The sequence below is a fragment of the Tenrec ecaudatus genome, chromosome 1 (assembly GCF_050624435.1).
Source record: "Tenrec ecaudatus isolate mTenEca1 chromosome 1, mTenEca1.hap1, whole genome shotgun sequence".
NCBI classification, from domain to species: domain Eukaryota; kingdom Metazoa; phylum Chordata; class Mammalia; order Afrosoricida; family Tenrecidae; genus Tenrec; species Tenrec ecaudatus.
Window position 1 is genome coordinate 235,458,412 of NC_134530.1, and position 17,228 is coordinate 235,475,639.

Sequence of the window (17,228 nt, forward strand, 5' to 3'; positions counted from 1 at the left end):
GGAGTACACGTTGAACTGCTGGATCAAAGTTTGGCCATTCACTCACCCAGAGACACTTCAGAAGACAGCTCTGTGTGAGGGGTTCCCCACTGAGCTGTTCTGCTTTGGAAAGATCACAGCCTTGACAATTCTGTGGCATCTTCCCTACTCTGCACATCAAGGGTCTCTATGAGTCTGAATCCATTACACGCAACCAACGATGATCGATAACGTTGATCAAGTAGACGTAATATAAGGTGGAATTCCTGTGCAATTCAAATGGTTTACAGGCTCTGCTGCAAGCCAAAGGCTTGAAAGTTCAAGTTCACCCAGAGACTCCTCCTTCTGGGTATTTACTTCTAAAGCTGGGCCATGTAAAACCCCATAGAGCACAGTTCTCTTCTGCCCACGTGAAGTCAGCATCAACTCACTGGCAGCTCAATTTATATTAATGATTTGTAGTCAAATTTATGCAATTAATGGCAATGTATACGAGACAACTGTTGATTCTTGATGTTCTTGTTTATTTGTTTAAATGTTTGTGATTTTAGTCTCTATTTAATGAGAAGTACAGGATGGTAAGTCGTTAAACCATTCTTCTCATATAGAGGGACCCTTTCTCCTTAAAATGTAAGCAGTACTATGAGCTATAGGAAGATGTGTAAAAGCTGGACTCTCACAGGCTTGGTTTTACCACTGGTCTTCTAGGTCCATGACAGTGAAAATGAAAGATCATTTGGTGATTCCTCAAGATTAGAGAAGCATCAAATAATTCCTTTGTTTCGCACAAGTTAAAAAATCTTTATTTTCCACCCAGTGGCTCCCGTACTATGACTGCTTTGGTTAGTGCACCAAAGGAAAACCATAAGACGCATGGCTTGGCTGCTTTGCAGGCCCTTAAAAATGCCATATCTTAAAAAAATCATATCTTCAATAGAAATGCAATTTTAATAACAAAACCACGACTTTCCCTTAAGTCATTAAACAGGTTCGTCCATGGGAGGTAAGGTGAATGTGAAAAAGACTTGACAATATATGGTTCCATGGAACATTGTCCTCAGGTTACCGAAGTTTCTAATAATTTTTAAAAATGTACCCCAAATATAGATGTTCAGAGACATCCTCATGATTAATATTATGAAAACATATTTTCCATAGGAATTTAAATTTATTCAGACAGCCAAATAGACATTCTTGGAATTTTCACTATGAAATTTAGTCTATCTGGATAAATAATTACATTTCTTTCACTTTACCGGTAGTTATTGCTTATTGGGTAAATCATGTTTTAGGCTCAGTGCCTGATACACCCTCTTTATAATATGTAATTTGGGACTTTCACAGATAAAATTCCTCTTTACCATCACCGATTTTTTTTTTACTGATTTTTCGTAGCATCATATTCAGTTAACATAATATTGTTTGACTTGGCCAAGAAAAAAAGCATCTGTACATCACACTGAAAATTAAGTTTTCTTGGAATTATATCTTAAATATCATCAATAGAAATGCAATTTTAATAACAAAACCACAGTGTTCCCTTAAGTTTGGAAAAATGACTCATCCAGTGAAGTGCCCCAAGCTTGTTTGATTGAACAGGATTGATTCTATCATGAGTACATAGAAATCTGTGCTTATAAACCGGGAAATTCACTTTATGTTCAACACAATTTGTTCTAGTAAAGACCATCTAGAAAATGATTCTTGATATTGCCTAAGACTTTGAGCACTATGTCAGAGGCCATTTATTAAAACTGCTATTATGGGGGTGATGACTGAGAAAAAATTTACCCGAATTCAAAATAACAGAAAATAACTCTAGAGGAGTGAAGTCTACTAGAGAACCACCACGACTACCCCATCAGTGGTTTTCACCGAAAAAGGAGTGTTTGTGAAATTGGTAATGAGGTAGTATTATATCCATCCTTAATTTATTTAGCTGTTTGGTGATCACATGCCCACTGACCCACTGTCATTGAGTCCATTCCAACTCACAACAACACCATAGGACAGAGTAGATCTGCCCCCTGGGATGTACATTTTTAGGAAAGCAGATTACCAGATCTTTCTCCTGCTGGGTTCAAGTTGCCCATCTCTTAGTCAAACGCTTAACCACTGTCTAACAGGTCCCTTAGTGCACACATAGGAGGAGGCTTGAAAAAGTGCATGGAAAAATGGAGGTAGGAGATAATGAAATGTCCCCATGAATTTCTTAAAACCCTCTTTTAGTGTATGTTAAATACTGTGCTTAACACTTATGGGGCCTAAAGAGCAGTTGCCATTATACCAACCAATATTCACGACCAAGCCATGGTGTCATAGGAGAATTGTGCTCTAAAGGGTTTTCCGTGGCTGTCTGTTTCATTTTGTTGTTGTTGTCATTCAGAATTAGATCCCCAGGCCTTTTGATGAGCACCTATGGGTACACTCAAGTCTCCAACCTTCCTGTTAGCATTTCAGCATGTTAACTCTGCATTCCTCAGCGATCCCGGGAACTCTGGAACAATATTTAATCATGAGATAATTTTCTCTTTGGGGTAATTGTTTCCCTTATTTTGTAATATAGGAAAGATTAAGGGCCTTGGGTCACCTCTGGATTTTGTCATTGTCTCTCCAAGAACTCATAAAAAAAGTGTATTAATCAAGTGGAATTTCACCGAAACACTTCCAGAATCTTAGTGACTCTTAACAATGCAAGAATATAGTTAACTTCCAGGATCAAGGATGGAAATAAAAAGTCATTTGAAAACCGTGTTGGGAAAAATAAGGGTATAAACACTCTGTGATTAATAGTTGTGATTAATAGTGACCCCACCCCACTGTCGTGGAGTGGTGGATTCCTAGGGTCCTCTAGGCCAGGGTAGAACTGCCGCTGTGGGTTTCTAAGACTGTACTTCTGTCCTGGAGTTCCAACCCTCATCTCTCCTCCACAGAACTGCTGGGGTTTCTAACTGCTGACATTGGGGTTAGCAGCCCAATGTGTAGCCCAGTTGTATTGTAGGCAGTCCACAGGTTGCAAACAAAGTCCACTCCTAAGAACATCTGTAAGAATTTGAAGGTATATCACTTTGGAACTTGTCTGTATGGTTTCTAAGTAGCCTTACTTTAGTGCAGAAAGAAGCCCTGGTTGGGCAGTGGTTGAGCACTGGGATGCTACCCTAAGTTTGGTGGTATGAACGCACTAGCCGTTCCAAGAGAGAAAGTCTGCTCCATAAACACCCGTCCTTCCATAGCCTTTGTGGCCAGTCTACTTTGTCCTGTATAGTAACTATCAGTTGTAACGTACGAGTTGTCTGTGACTATAGGTTAGGGCAGTGGTTCTCAACCTTCCTAACACCATGGCCCTTTCATACAGTTCCTCATGCTGTGGTGACCCCCAACGATATAATTATTTTCATTGCTACTTCATCACTGTAGTTTTGCTACTGTTATGAATCACGCAACACCTGTGAAAGGGTCGTTCCATCTCTAAAGGGGTCACAACCCACAGGTTGAGAACCGCTGGGTTAGGAGCGACTAAGCCTTTTCAGCATTTTAAATGCTGCATATGAAGCAAATGACCTTAATGATGAAGAATTTATTGCCCGTAGGAATTGATAGCGTCCTTTCAGAGTGAGGGTAAGGTTACATAATACTAAATGGCAAGGAGGATTTGTCTTTAAGGCAAATATTTGTTCTTAACCAGAGTCTTACTGTATAACTACTGAAAAGAGCTCTACAGTGCTCTATTTTGAATTTTTAAGTAATTTGTAGGGGTAATAATTGTGTGGATCTTATGTACTATGGATTTTAATCTTTCTTTGACAATGAGACTGTTTGTTCAATGACAGTTTCCTAATTAAAGTACCTGGAAGTTACTATTTCTTTAATAGCAAAATATAGGTTCAAAGGCAAGAAATTTCCATGATAATTTTTGGTTTTATATTTTGACTCATTGCATGTGCTAGGGAATTTCAAAACAAATTGCTGTAAAATCATAGAAGATTTTGTTAAACAAAAATATAAAAATATGAAGGTATTCTTTTAAAAAAATCTGCCATCTAGATCAATGTACTTTCGAAGGCGGTGTTTCCATCCATGTAATCCTTCTCTGAGGAATTCTCCATAGTTTGATTCATATCATGTCAACCCGGCTCCCTTGAGAGACTCAAGCCCTGTTCTTTTTCAATTTTCTGTAAGTTTAGTGAACCAAAGGAGTCTGAAGAGGCAAGATCAGGTTTGTAGGATGGGTGGAGTAAGTTTTCCCATTGACATTCTCCTAGGAAAGCCTTTTCAACTCTCAGACAATGGGAGGTGCACTGATGTGATGGTCAGGAAGAAATAAATCAATGCAACTTTTATGGTCTTTTCTTGCTTTTACCGTTTCTAATTATCTTGAAACTTTTATATAAGCCCATGTGGTCCTCCTGTGTCCTTCAACAAAATCTATCACAATTAGCCCTTTGTAGTCTCCTAAACAGCCTCCATGACTTCCTAAACTGACCTCTGTGCCTTGTATTTAACTGGACCAGTAGATCCCCTTGGAAGCTTTTATTTGAACTTTTTATTATTTATTTTTTTTTGGAGGGGGATGTTGAAGGCCCTTTCAAGACAACTAGTACATGTGTAGTGCTGAGAGTACTTGTCTGCAGACATCCACTGACCACAGAAGCATGTTTAAACACATGTCATGTAGGATAAACACATATATGAACTATAACCCTGGTAGTTGTGCTTTGCTTCATTTTAACCTGCCTGCACATTTGGGAAAGTAGAGGAGCAGCAAGAGATGAAGGTCCCCAGTGAACTGACCATGGCTGCAATCATCAGCTGGAGCCTGAGAACAAGGATGAGGATGGCGCAGGCCTGGGCAGGTTTGGTTCTGCTGTGCATCGTGCTACTGTGGGTCGGCACCAACTCAATGACACCTAACAACAACAACAACATATGCGAGAAACTGGGTGGACATTCGTTTAATGCTGAAATGATTACTTCCATTTGGAAAAAGGAAAATAAGGTTTACAGCATCACTGGAAGAACCTCTCAGTTCTTGCACTGAGATAGCACCTCTGTCAGCTAAGTGACTGCAACAAAAGAAAAATAAAGTAAAGCACCAGCTAAGGATTGTTCCCTTTTACATCGGACAGGATGTTTAAAATTAGTAAGGTCCAAAGAGCCAAGTCAAGAGGAGTAGAAATCAATATTTGTGAACTAAATGAAAATGGTTATAGACCACTGTAAAGAACACAATTTTTACTATGGTAAGATTTTTTTTTTTAATGATGCCTTATATGTGGTCCCTTTAACATCTCGTGATCGCACAGGCTGGTGTGCTTCTCCCATGGGGCTTCGTTGCTTCTGAGCTAGATGGCCGCTTGTTCACGTTCAAGCCTTTAAGACCCCAGACACTATATCTTTTGATAGCCGGGCACCACCAGCTTTCTTTGCCACAATTGCTTATGCACCCATTTGTCCTCAGAAATCGTATCGTGGAGGTGTGCACCCAATGATATGATTTTTTGTTCTTTGATGCCTGATAACTGATCCCTTTGAAACCACGTGATCACACAGGCTGGTGTGTTCTTCCATGTGGGCTTTGTTGCTTCTGAGCTAGATGGCCGTTTGTTTATCTTCAAGCCTTTAAGACCCCAGACGCTGACTCTTTTGATAACCGGACACCATCAGCTTTCTTCACCACATTTGCTTGTTCACCCAGTTTGGCTTCAGTGGTTGTTTCGGGAGGGTGAGCATCATAGAGTGCCAATTTAATAGAAGAAAGTATTCATGCATTGAGGGAGTTCTTGAGTAGAGGCCCAAGGTCCTTCTGCCACCTTAATACTAAACCTATAAATATAGGCACGTAGATCTATTTCCCTATCCATATATATATATATATATATATATATATATGCATGTACATGTCTTTGTCTAGACCTCTATAAGTACCCTTTGCCTCCTAGCTCTTTCCTCTATTTCCCTAGACTTTCCTCCTGCCCCACTAGCATGCTCCGTCCCCTCCTGAGTTATAGCTATCCCTCTTCGTTACATTACCTTACCCTTGATCATTCCATACCAGGCCTGCCACTCTCCCCTCACCACCAATTTGGATCCCATGTTGTTCCCGTGTCCCTGGGTTAGTTAACACCACTTCCTTACCTCCCACCTCTCCCTATCCCAAACTCCCCCAGAACTGTCGCTGCCGTTGTTTTTCCTCCAGATTGTTCATCCAGCCTATCTTATTTAGACAGACCTGTGGAGATAATAACATGCACAGAAACAAGATAGAGGAAAACAAAGCAACAGTATACAACAAAACAACAACAACAAACCACTGACAAAGAACAAAACAAAACACATCAAGACAGAAAAGCTTGTAGTCAGTTCAAGGATCGTTCATTGGCCCTTAGGAGTGTTATGAAGGGAGAAGTGCAGAGTGGAGACCCAAAGCCCATTTGTCGGCCAATGGAGATGCCCTCCCAGAGAGGTCTAGAGGAGGAGATGAGTCAGTCAGGGTGCAATGTAGCACCGATGAAGAATACAGCCATGATCCGAATTCTACCTTACAAGTCTGAATAGAGCAGAGGCTGTACACTGGTGCAGATAGGAGCTGGAGGCACAGGGAATCCAGGGTAGATGATACCTTCAGGACCAGGGGTGTGAGCGGCGATACTGGGAGGGTGGAGGGTGAGTGGGTTGGAAAGACGGACAACAGAAAAGGGGGTGAAGGGAGACGCCAGATAGGGCAAGATATGACAAAATAATAATTTATAAATTATCAAGGGCTCATGAGGGAGAGGAGAGCAGGGAGGGAGGGGGAAAAAGAGGACTTCATGCAAAGGGCTTAAGTGGAGAGCAAATGCTTTGAAAATGATTAGGGCAAAGAATGTACAGGAGTGCTTTATTTAATTGATGGATTGTGATAAGCGTTGTATGAGTCCCTAATAAAATATTTTTTTTTAAAACACACACTTTTCAGAACAAAACTACATGTCCCTACCTATGGTCTATAGTGCTCAAGTTATTATAGAACACCAGAGAAGATGTGTGCAGTTAAGGAATAGTCTAGAACACCTGCAGAGTAAACGTTGAACTGCAGTTGGGGCATTCAGGAGCAACATCCACTGAAGATCTTAGATCAGAGGGCCCGCTGCTAGTGAGGAACAAAGCTAGGTGGTGAGGCTACTATTGGAGTGAGCACTTGTCTTGCATCTACAGAGACTGATGTTGTTGAGCTGCTAACCCAAAGGTAAGGGGTTTAAACCCACCACCCACTCTTCAGGAGGAAGATGAAGCTGTCTGCTCCCATAAAGATTTACAGTCAGAGAACCCCTAAGTAGGAGTCCCATGAGTCATGATAGATAGAGAGTGTTTGGGTCTTCAGACCTCTATGATTTCTAGGCAAGAAAATTGATTATCAGAACCCCTTGTTATTTTCAGTTCTCATCGCCTGTTAGGTGACTACCATGCTCTCCAGTTCCCATCAAGTTGATTTTGACTCGTGGTAACTCCCTTTGTGTCACTTAAAACTGTGCTTCACAGGGCTTATAGAGGCTGATTTTATTATTATTCTAAATGTTAAAACACCAAGCCTTCGTCAATCAACACGCCTCTAGGGGAACTCCAACCTCCAACTCTGGGTACCTCCCAGGAGCAACAAAATGAGATCAGGTGATGTAGGACCACCAGGGCCAGAGGAAAAGAATCTTCCAAAATGTGAGTAAGCTGCCTGCCATTGGCCACATAGCTGTTGTGACGGCTTTCCCCCACCCCACCTCTAGGAAGGACTTTTGGGGATCAGATAAGAAAGTTCTTTCATTTGCTGCCACATAAAGGGATCATGTCTAGCAAAAACATGTAGGAAGCCCATTCGAGGAAAGAATGAAACGCTGGCAACAATGCCAGATGGACTAGTTTCTGAACATCGTTTTTAGCAGTTTCTTCTGCTAGCTTGGATTAAGCTCGCTGATTTTCTTTGAGGACCCAAGAGAGACAAAATCTCTAAAAGAGGTGATCACTTTGCGTAAAAGAAAGAGTGAGGATGATTACACTTACTTTTTTTTATTGATAGATCTTTTAATTGGGGCTCATACAACTCTTATCACCATCCATACATACATCAGTTGAGCAAAGCACCCTTATACATTCGTTGCACTCGTCATTCTCAAAATTCTCCTTCCACTTGGGGTCCTGGAATCAGCTCAGTTTCCTTTTTTGTTCCCCTTCTTCGCCCTCCCCACTCCCCCCTTGTCTCTTAATAGTTTATAAATAATTATTTTATCTTATCTTACACTGCCCGGAGTCTCCCCTCACTCACCTACCTTCCCATTGCCCATCTCCCAGAGAGGAGGTTACACATAGATCTCCAAGGTCAGTTCTCCCTTTCTACACCCCCTTCCCTCTTGGTGTCGCCACTCCCACCGCTGGTGTTGAGGGGTTCGTCCATCCTAGATTCCCTGTGTTTCCAGATCCCTACTGCACCACTGTGCATCCTCTGGTATAACCAGGTCCACAAGGTAGAATTGGGGTCATAACTGGGAGGGAAGGAAGTGTTCAGGAGCCAGAGGAAGGTTTTGAGTTTCATTGTTGCTATACTGAACCCTGAGTGACTCATCTCCTCCCCACTACCCCTCTGGAAGGGATGTCCAGCTGTCTACAGATGGGCATTGAGTCCCCATCACGCACTCCCCATCATTCACGGTGATGTGATTCCCACCACCACCCCGCCTTTGTTTTTTGAGACCTGGTCTCCTCTGCCCTTCACGATAACCCATGTTGGTGTGCTGCTTCCGTGTAGGCTTTGTTGCTTCTGGGCTAGATGGTCGCTTGTTTGCTTTCAAGCCTTTAAGTCCCCAGACGCTATATCTCTCAGTAGCCGGGCACCATCAGCCTTCTTCACCACACTTGCTTATGCACACTTTCGTCTTCAGCGTTTATGTGAGGAAGGTGATCACACAATGATTGTTTTTGTTCCTTGGTGTTGGCTACATGGTCCATTCAACACCTTTTATTCGTTTAGGCTGTGTACTTCTTCTCTGTGGGCTTTTTTGCTTCTGAGCTAGATGGCCGCTTGTTTGCCTTCAAGCCTTTAAGACCCCAAACGCTATATCTTTTTGATAGCTGGATACCATCAGCTTTCTTCACCATGTTTGCTTATACACACGTCTGTCTTCAATTATCATGTCGGGTAGGTGGGTATCATGCAATGACCATTTAGCAGGGCGAGGTGCTGTTGTATTGGGGGAGTATGCGTGAGGAGGCCCAATGTCCATCTGCTACCCTACAACTGAACCTATAAATATATGCATATAAATCTATTGCCCCCATAATCATAAATATATTTACATATGTACATGTCTGTATTTAGGCTTCTCTGTATGCACTTTGCCTCCTACTCCTTTCCTCAATTTCCGTATGCTTTCCTCCCGTCCCACTAGCATGTTCAGCCTTCATTCTGGTTTCAGTAATTCCTCTCAGTTACCTTGTCCTTGGTCACTCCCTACCAGTCCTCCCCTCCCCTCCCTCCTCTGGTTTTGAACCTCTCACTGTTCCCTTGTCCCTGTGTTGGCCGAGACCTCCTACCTTCCCCTACCTCCCACGCTCTCATGTCCAGTGTACATTTATAAGATTCCTGAAACCTTGGTCTCTCCACCTCTATTTGCTATTTTATTTTCATCTGCCTGGTCTCCTATAATGATTATCTGGAAAGTTCTTAAAATGGAAAGGATTTGTGGGCCTATTTTCAGTGGCAACAAAGGATAAGTGCAGTGGGGGTGCCGATTCCTACCAGGTCAATAAGAAACCCTGTAGTGAGAGTGGAAGACAGTGTCTCTAGTGTCAGAGAGAGAGAGAGAAAGAGAGAAATTAAGTCATGATATGAAGACAAGGGTAGGTAGTACATACAAAATCGCTGTAGGACCGAGAAATTACTCTGGAATCTTAATAACCAGGAAATCCACTAATTACAGGTAAAGATACACATCACCGGAAGGGGTCGCACTATAGGTTATACAGCAATGAGACGGGGACAATCTAGGGATATACACGCAATAGGAGGAGGAGGGATTGGGGATATACATGTGACAAGGTGGGTGGATCCTAGATTCAGGATGGCAGCCTAACTTTGGATGTCACTGAGCAGGTTTGACCTGTTCTCTGGATCTCTATAGAAACCATTCTCAGTAGGGTGTAAACCCCACCTACAGGAGCCAAGCTAATGGTCTTAAACCTTTAGGGAGGAGTAGCCCATTGTCCTTAACAGCAGGGAGTGGGGCCTATAAGTGGTCTGCCAACTGACTGTCTTCAGCGAGGTAACATGACAATCATTTCTCATTAGTCGCTAGCAGTGTTCTAAGTCTAGCATATATTTGGGGGAGACATGGGAGAAATCTTTCTGTTTCCCACAGTTCACCAAAATTCAATCCATGTATCAGATTATCAATTAATAAATAGCAAGTTAAACTCAGTTACTCTGAATGACATTTTCATATATTAAAGGGTCAGAGTGAAAAGAATGCATTTTTCTATGTAATGTAGATAGACAAATAACATAAATAGGCACAAATCCAGCTATCTTTTGGGGAAAAACAACTCTAAGAATACAGTTTAAAACGTGAGTAGCATTATTTTTTCCAAATCATGGTAAAGATGTTTTACCACAGACGGTATTGTAAAGAAACTTTCTGAGAAGGATCATTGGAGCTCTGCGTGTCTTGTGATGGGTAAGACTTGGTCCCTGGGAACGCAGCGCTACAGATTGAGAGAACTGACTTAAGAACGGTGCGTGGAAGCCTCTTATATGAGAGGCTCACTGGCAAATTCCATTTTCAAATGTTTCCATTGCAATGAAAACCAAAATGGCATTTTTCCCCGAGTACTTTCCCTTTCTAAACCAGAAAATCTTCATCCAAATCATTGAGACTCACTTAACGCATAAGTTCATGCTCTGGACGACTCTTTGTAAGTCCTCTTGCTTATAAACAGGATGTCACAGCTTGAAAAGTAAATTAGCTTAATCACTAAAAGCTCTATATGTGGGTAAGACGTTCAACCCACAAGTATTAGTGGATCCTGAGCCCAAGTGAAACGAAAACATGCTTTCCATTTTCAATTTCCACTCGAGATAAAATGCCAGCAGTCCAACAATGTGGGACAAATAAAGGTAAACAAGGAGATTGTCAAGCGAGTCTCAGATTCTATTCTGACATTTAAGAATTATGAATTGATTCAAGAACAATTTTCAAATTAAAATACCTGGATATTAGGATAACTTCCTTAAAAGAGTTGTTAGTTTTGGATTAGGAAATACTTTTTGTATTTGTCATTACACACATTCATTTTAATCTAAGTGCATTAGATTAAAAGAGCTCCAATGATCTCCATGTGGCACCACATTACCTATTGGTCCAGTTGTTTTGCGTTTTCTTTGCCTGAGTTGTAATCCATTCTGGTTTCAATTCTCGACCTTGATCAGCAACTTTAACTCCTTCTCACTTTCAGCATGCAAGGTTGTATCATCTGCATATCGTAGATGGTTAATATGTCTTCCTCTAATCCCGATGCCATAATCTTTTTCATATGAGCCAACTTCTCTGATTGTTTGCTCTGCATAGAGATTGAATAAGAATGGTGAAGGGATACCACCCGACACACCTGTCCTGATTTTAGACCATGTAGTATTCCCTTGTTCACACAGTCACCTTTTGATCCACATATAAGTTCTGTGGGAACGCAATGCAGTGTTTAGGAATTCTTATTCTTCTTAAGGCTGTCCATCGTTTGTTATTCACAGTTTTGAATGTATTTGCATATTTAATAAAATGAAAACAAACCTCTTCCTGTTATCCTGTGCTTTCAACCATGGTCTATCTGATGAGAAATGATATCTGTTGTTCCACATTCACTTCTGAATCCATCCCGAACTTCTGGCAGTTCCCAGTCAATGTACTGTTGCACCTACTGTGGATAATCTTCAACAATATCTTACTTGCACATGATACTAATCAAACTGTTCTATAACTTGAACATTTTGCTGGTTCATCTTTCTTTGGAGTGGGTACAGATAGGGATCTTTCCCAATCAGTTGGCTAAGTAGCTGTCTTTCAAATTTCCTGGCAGACACAAATGTTTCCAGTGCTTCGCTCAGTTGTTGAAACATTTAAATTGGCATCCCGTCAATTTCTGGAGCCTGGTTTTTGGCTAATCCTTTCAATGCATCTTGAACTTCGTTCAATACCATTGGTTCTTGTTCATATTCTACCTCTTGGAATTGTGGGATCTCTATGATTTCTTTTTGGTAGTGCATTTTGCCCTTCATCTGATGATTCCTGAATCATTCAATATTTTGCCCATATAATCTTTCAATACTGCAACTTGAGTCTGGGTTTTTTTCTTGAGTTCTTTCAGTTTAAGATCTGCTGACTGTGTTCTTCCTCTTTGGTTTTCTAACTCTAAGTCTTTGCACATTTTCTTATAATATTTGACTCTGTCTTCACAAGCTGCCATTTGCAATTTTCTCTTTAGATCTTTGACTTCCTCATGGCTTCCATTTGCTTTAGCTACTTTATGATTAAGAGAAATTTCAGTCTCTTCACATCCACTTTAATCTTTTCTTACCTTCTTGTCTTTTTTATGACCATTTGCTTTCTTCACGAGTGTTGTTTGTGATGTCCTCTCACAGCCCAAGTCCCATATTATTAGTGTTCAAGGCATCAGACCTGTTCTCAAGATGTTCTCAAATGCAGTTGGGATAAACTGAAGATATTATTTTGGTTCTAGTGGACTTATTTTCATTTCTGTTAGCTTCAACCTGAACTTCTATACGAGCAGTTGACAGTCAGTTCCACAGTCAGCCTCTGCTCTGGTTTCAGATGCTGTTATTGAACTTCTCTAGCATTTCTTCTCATAGACGTGATTAATTTGACTTTTGTTTATTCCATCTGGAGAAGCCCTTGTGTATAGTTGCTGTTTGGATTGTTGACAGAAGGTATTTGATATAAACTAGTCATTGGTTTTACCAATTCTATCATGTGCTCTCCAAATAGTTTATGTCATCAAAACCGTAATTTCCAGCTCGCACTCATTCTTCCTTGTTCCCAGCTTCTGCATTCCAATGACCAATAATTATCATCTTGATTGCATGTTTGGTCAATTTCCAATTGCAGTCATTGATAGAATTCTTCAATTTCTTCATCACTAGTTTTCATGGATGGTGGATGAATTTGAAAAATAATTATATTGTTTGGACTCCATAGATATAACCCTACCCTGGACAGCACTGTACTTCAAGACAGACATTGAATGTCCTTTTTGACAATGACTGCAACATTGTGTCATTGTGTCATTCCTGGCATAGTAAACAACATGATTTTCTGATTCAAAATAGTCAACACCAGTCCATTTCAACTCACTAATGCCTAGGATATTGATCTCTAGGTCTCCACTTCATTATTGACAACTTCTAATTCCTGGATCACTACGTCATCTAACCAAGTCTGGTTATTAGACTTTTGTAGCTGTCTCTTCTCATGTTGAGTTGTGCCCCATCAGCAAATGAAGCTTCTGAAGGCTTTGCTCTCACAGGCTTTACTCCATTCGTGTCTCCATTGTCAGCTCTACTTTGACAAAGCAGCTCCTCCTCAATCGCATTCTGAGGGCCTTCTTACCACAGGGCCCCACCCTCTGGCATGAGCTCTGACAATATTCTGCTTCCATTCAGTAGGCCTTCAGTATCAGCCAATGTTTCCATGATGTGCGTGAGGTTTCCAGAGTCTCTTTCCTCCAAAATGGGCAGTTATTCCTTCTTTGTACCTGAGTCTGTCTTTGGAGTTTGGAGTTCCTTAGTCTGGAAGCTCCACTGAAACCTGTTTACTTTCGATGACCCTTCTGGCATTTGAAAGACCAGTGTCAGAGTTTCCAGCATGATAGCAACACACAAGCCACCACACTACAAGTGGTGCTTTCCCATTTTATCTCTTTGTTATTTCTTCTTCTTCAGCCTTTAGATTTTTCTATGCATATTGTCAGTAACAAATAAGACTTCATCACCTATAAATCACATCATTGTGAATGAAGGGGAGTGCGGAGTGGAGACCCAAAGCCTGTCTGTAGGCAACTGGACATGCCCTTAAGGCAGGGTGTCAGGGAGAAGATGAGCCAGTTAAGGTGCAGTATATCACCAATGAAACATATAACTTTTCTCTAGTTCTCTATCAAGATCCCAATTCTACCTTACAAATCCAGCTAGACGAGAAGATATATACACTGGTACCGATAAGAGCTGGAAACAGGGAATCCAGGACAGATAACCTCCTCAGGACCAATAATGCGAGTAGCAATACCAGGAGGGTAAGAAGGTGTAGGACAAATGGGAACCTATCACAATTATCTACACATAACCCCCTCCCTGGGGGATGGACAACAGAAAAGTGGGTGAAGGGAGACATCCATCAGTGTAAGACATGAAAAAATAGTAAAAATTTATAAAGTATCAAGAGTTCATAAGGAAGGAAGGGGAGGTGAGGGGAGGGAGGGGAAAGAAGTAGAAAGAAAATGTTTTGAGAATGATGATGGCCACAAACATACAACACAATGGATGGATGTATGGATTGTGATGAGTTGTATGAGCTCCCAATAAAATGATTATTTAAAAAAACAAGCAAACTTTTATCTACTGTTTTTCACCCAAATACTGTGTGCATTATACTTTTTTTGACAACATTGTCTTCTCCTCAAATTATTTCCCTAAGCAACTTATTCTATTTTTTTAAAAAGTCATCTTGTACAATAAATTTGCATGGTGTGCTTATAAAAATACTTTGCAAGAAGGGCATTCTGTCTTCCACACCACTCTGCGCATTTATTGCTTTTTCTCCCATAATACTTTCTTCTTTTCAACTAAGTTCTGTAATTCATTGCAATGTTCACCCAGAACTCACTTAAATGATCATGACTATGGAGTTATTATGAAAGTTAACAGGGTATGATTCTTGTGGAAATGTTCAGGTTGAATTGTTCAGTGAGGGCAAGTTGCAGAGTTAATTTAGGCCTGCCAATAAATACTCAAATCCATGCCACCATACTGTAAGCCTGAACCCGGAGGCACTCAGCTCTGTGGGTTAGCAAATCCAGGTCCACGAATTAAGTGCCAAGAGGCTCCCTAATTCACAAACCAGCCTCCTGCCCAAAGCACTCAGATTTACTTGTTCTGTGGGCTGGGGAGTTCAGCTCCCTTCTCATCTCCTAGCTCCTGAATTTGCTGCTGTTATTGTACCACTCTGTAACAACTGTCTTCTGAATCAAGGAGCTTCCCTACAGAGGCATCTCAAGAGTCCATAGAATGTGCTCCAATCCCAGCACTTGCTGGTAGTGAGATTCCTCCCTCTTGCTTCTGAGATGGTTCATAATTACAATGAACCATGTTAAAAAGCACTCAGAGATGAATCCTATCAGCATCTTCCCTCATCTTCTCTTATCCAGACCCAACAGGTCCTTTGGTGAAAGTTACAGGGGCTACGGCTAGAAGTTCAACAGTAAATAATTCTTTATTCATTATTGATAATTCACAGCTATAGAGAGTGTGTTGGCAAAAATAAGAAGATGTAGAAGAAGAATAAGGAGACAGTAAGGAAGGAAAGAAGGAAGGAAGGAAGGAAATAATGAGCTTCTTTGTGCTTATAAATGTGGTCCTTCCTATTGCCTCAGTGTCAGACCATTAAAATCTAACACAACCGACTTTTTCTAGATTCTTTTCTTGTACCCCAAACCCTGATATAATTTAGTAATTAGTAAAAGGCCTTTTAATATATATTTTTACACCATGAACAATTCTACATTTTGATCCTCATTACTTAAGTCTCATATTCTTTTAGAAATCTTAGAATGCTTACACAATGCCTTATCCAGAAATAGAATTCATATTCCATGTCTTCTTATAGTGCTTTAAAAATTATCTTGTGCTGTCACCAAGTATACCTCTGAAGTACGTAAAGGTATTTAGCCCTTTGGTCTAGGTTTCTAAGAGCTGGGCCACCTAGAACTCAAATACTGACTAAAACAAACAAACTCAATGCCATTGAGTCACTACTAACTCATAGGGTGGCTGAGACCGTAACTGTTTACAGGATTAGAACACCCAATCTTTCTCCCATGGAGCTGCTGACGGTTTTGAACTACTGTCCATGAGGACCACAGCCTCACATGTAACCACTAGGTCTCCTCAAAAGGCACTATGTAATTAAGTATAGCCATGTGGTGAGGCTGCTAAAGGCCCTGCCCAGGAACAGAAGCTTACCTGGGGCCCGGTATTGACTAAGCTTCAGGGTCATGGTGTAACTAGAAATGGTCACATAGTAAGCTGAATAAAGGCTTTGGAGGTGGAGTATCAGTGAACCTTCTGGGTTGGGGAAAACAAACATCTCCTATGGGGCTAGTCAGTGCTTCCCTGGGGGACATGGAAGCTTTCTACCAAGACTGTCAGAACCTTGTTCTATGTGTCTCTTCACTTGTATCATATATCCATGAGCATGTTGGGGGTGAAGAGAGCTAGGGTTCATAAGAAAATAATTATTATGAAAATACCAAGGAGATAATTGATTGTGGAATAGGATGGAAAGGATTTTATCGGTGTGTGTGTGTGGGGGGACGTATAGGTATATGAGTTGGTTGTGGTGTTGTAATATTGAAGCGGCTATTACAGGTATTATAATAGCGTACAATTGTGCCTCTCCTGTAAGCCCTGTAGCCTTGTAGTGAATTGTCACCTCCACAGAAACAGGGGGAGAGCTTGGTGTGGAGGGAGTCATCTGGACTCCTGGCTTGTGGTCAGTACCTTCAGTACCGACCCTGGAAGCCAGGAGGGCTGGATGGGGTCTGACAGAGAAGGGAAGGGCAGTGGAGGTGTCCAAACCATGCAGTTAATATGCGTAGTCATATTTGTTATCCCTGCACACAAATTGGCATCAGGGATGAGTGATCTTAGTTTCCCAGGATTCTTCTTCTTCATAACTGGCACACTGAGCAGGATCAGCTAGGGGGAACATAAAAACATAGTACCTTAATACTGCTCATTGATTACACGAGGGAATCTTTCCATCTAAATTTGAAATGTCTCAAAAGAAGAGTGTGTTTTCCTCTCTCGTGGAAACAAGTGACTGTTGGAAATAAGGCACTTACTAAGTGCCCCCATCAGCATGTGTTTCCTATAGGATGTGCTGGCATGCGTACATGCTGTCATGGATGCAGTGATTGTACCAACAGATGGAGAAGAAACTCAG

General features: G+C 41.2%; 1 protein-coding gene across 1 annotated transcript in view; it reads left to right on the top strand.

Annotated features, from left to right (window-relative positions):
* Positions 1–17,228, top strand: part of KCNK2 (potassium two pore domain channel subfamily K member 2) — a 140,916-nt gene that overhangs the window by 90,668 nt on the left and 33,020 nt on the right. The gene's annotated exons all lie outside the window — the stretch shown is intronic.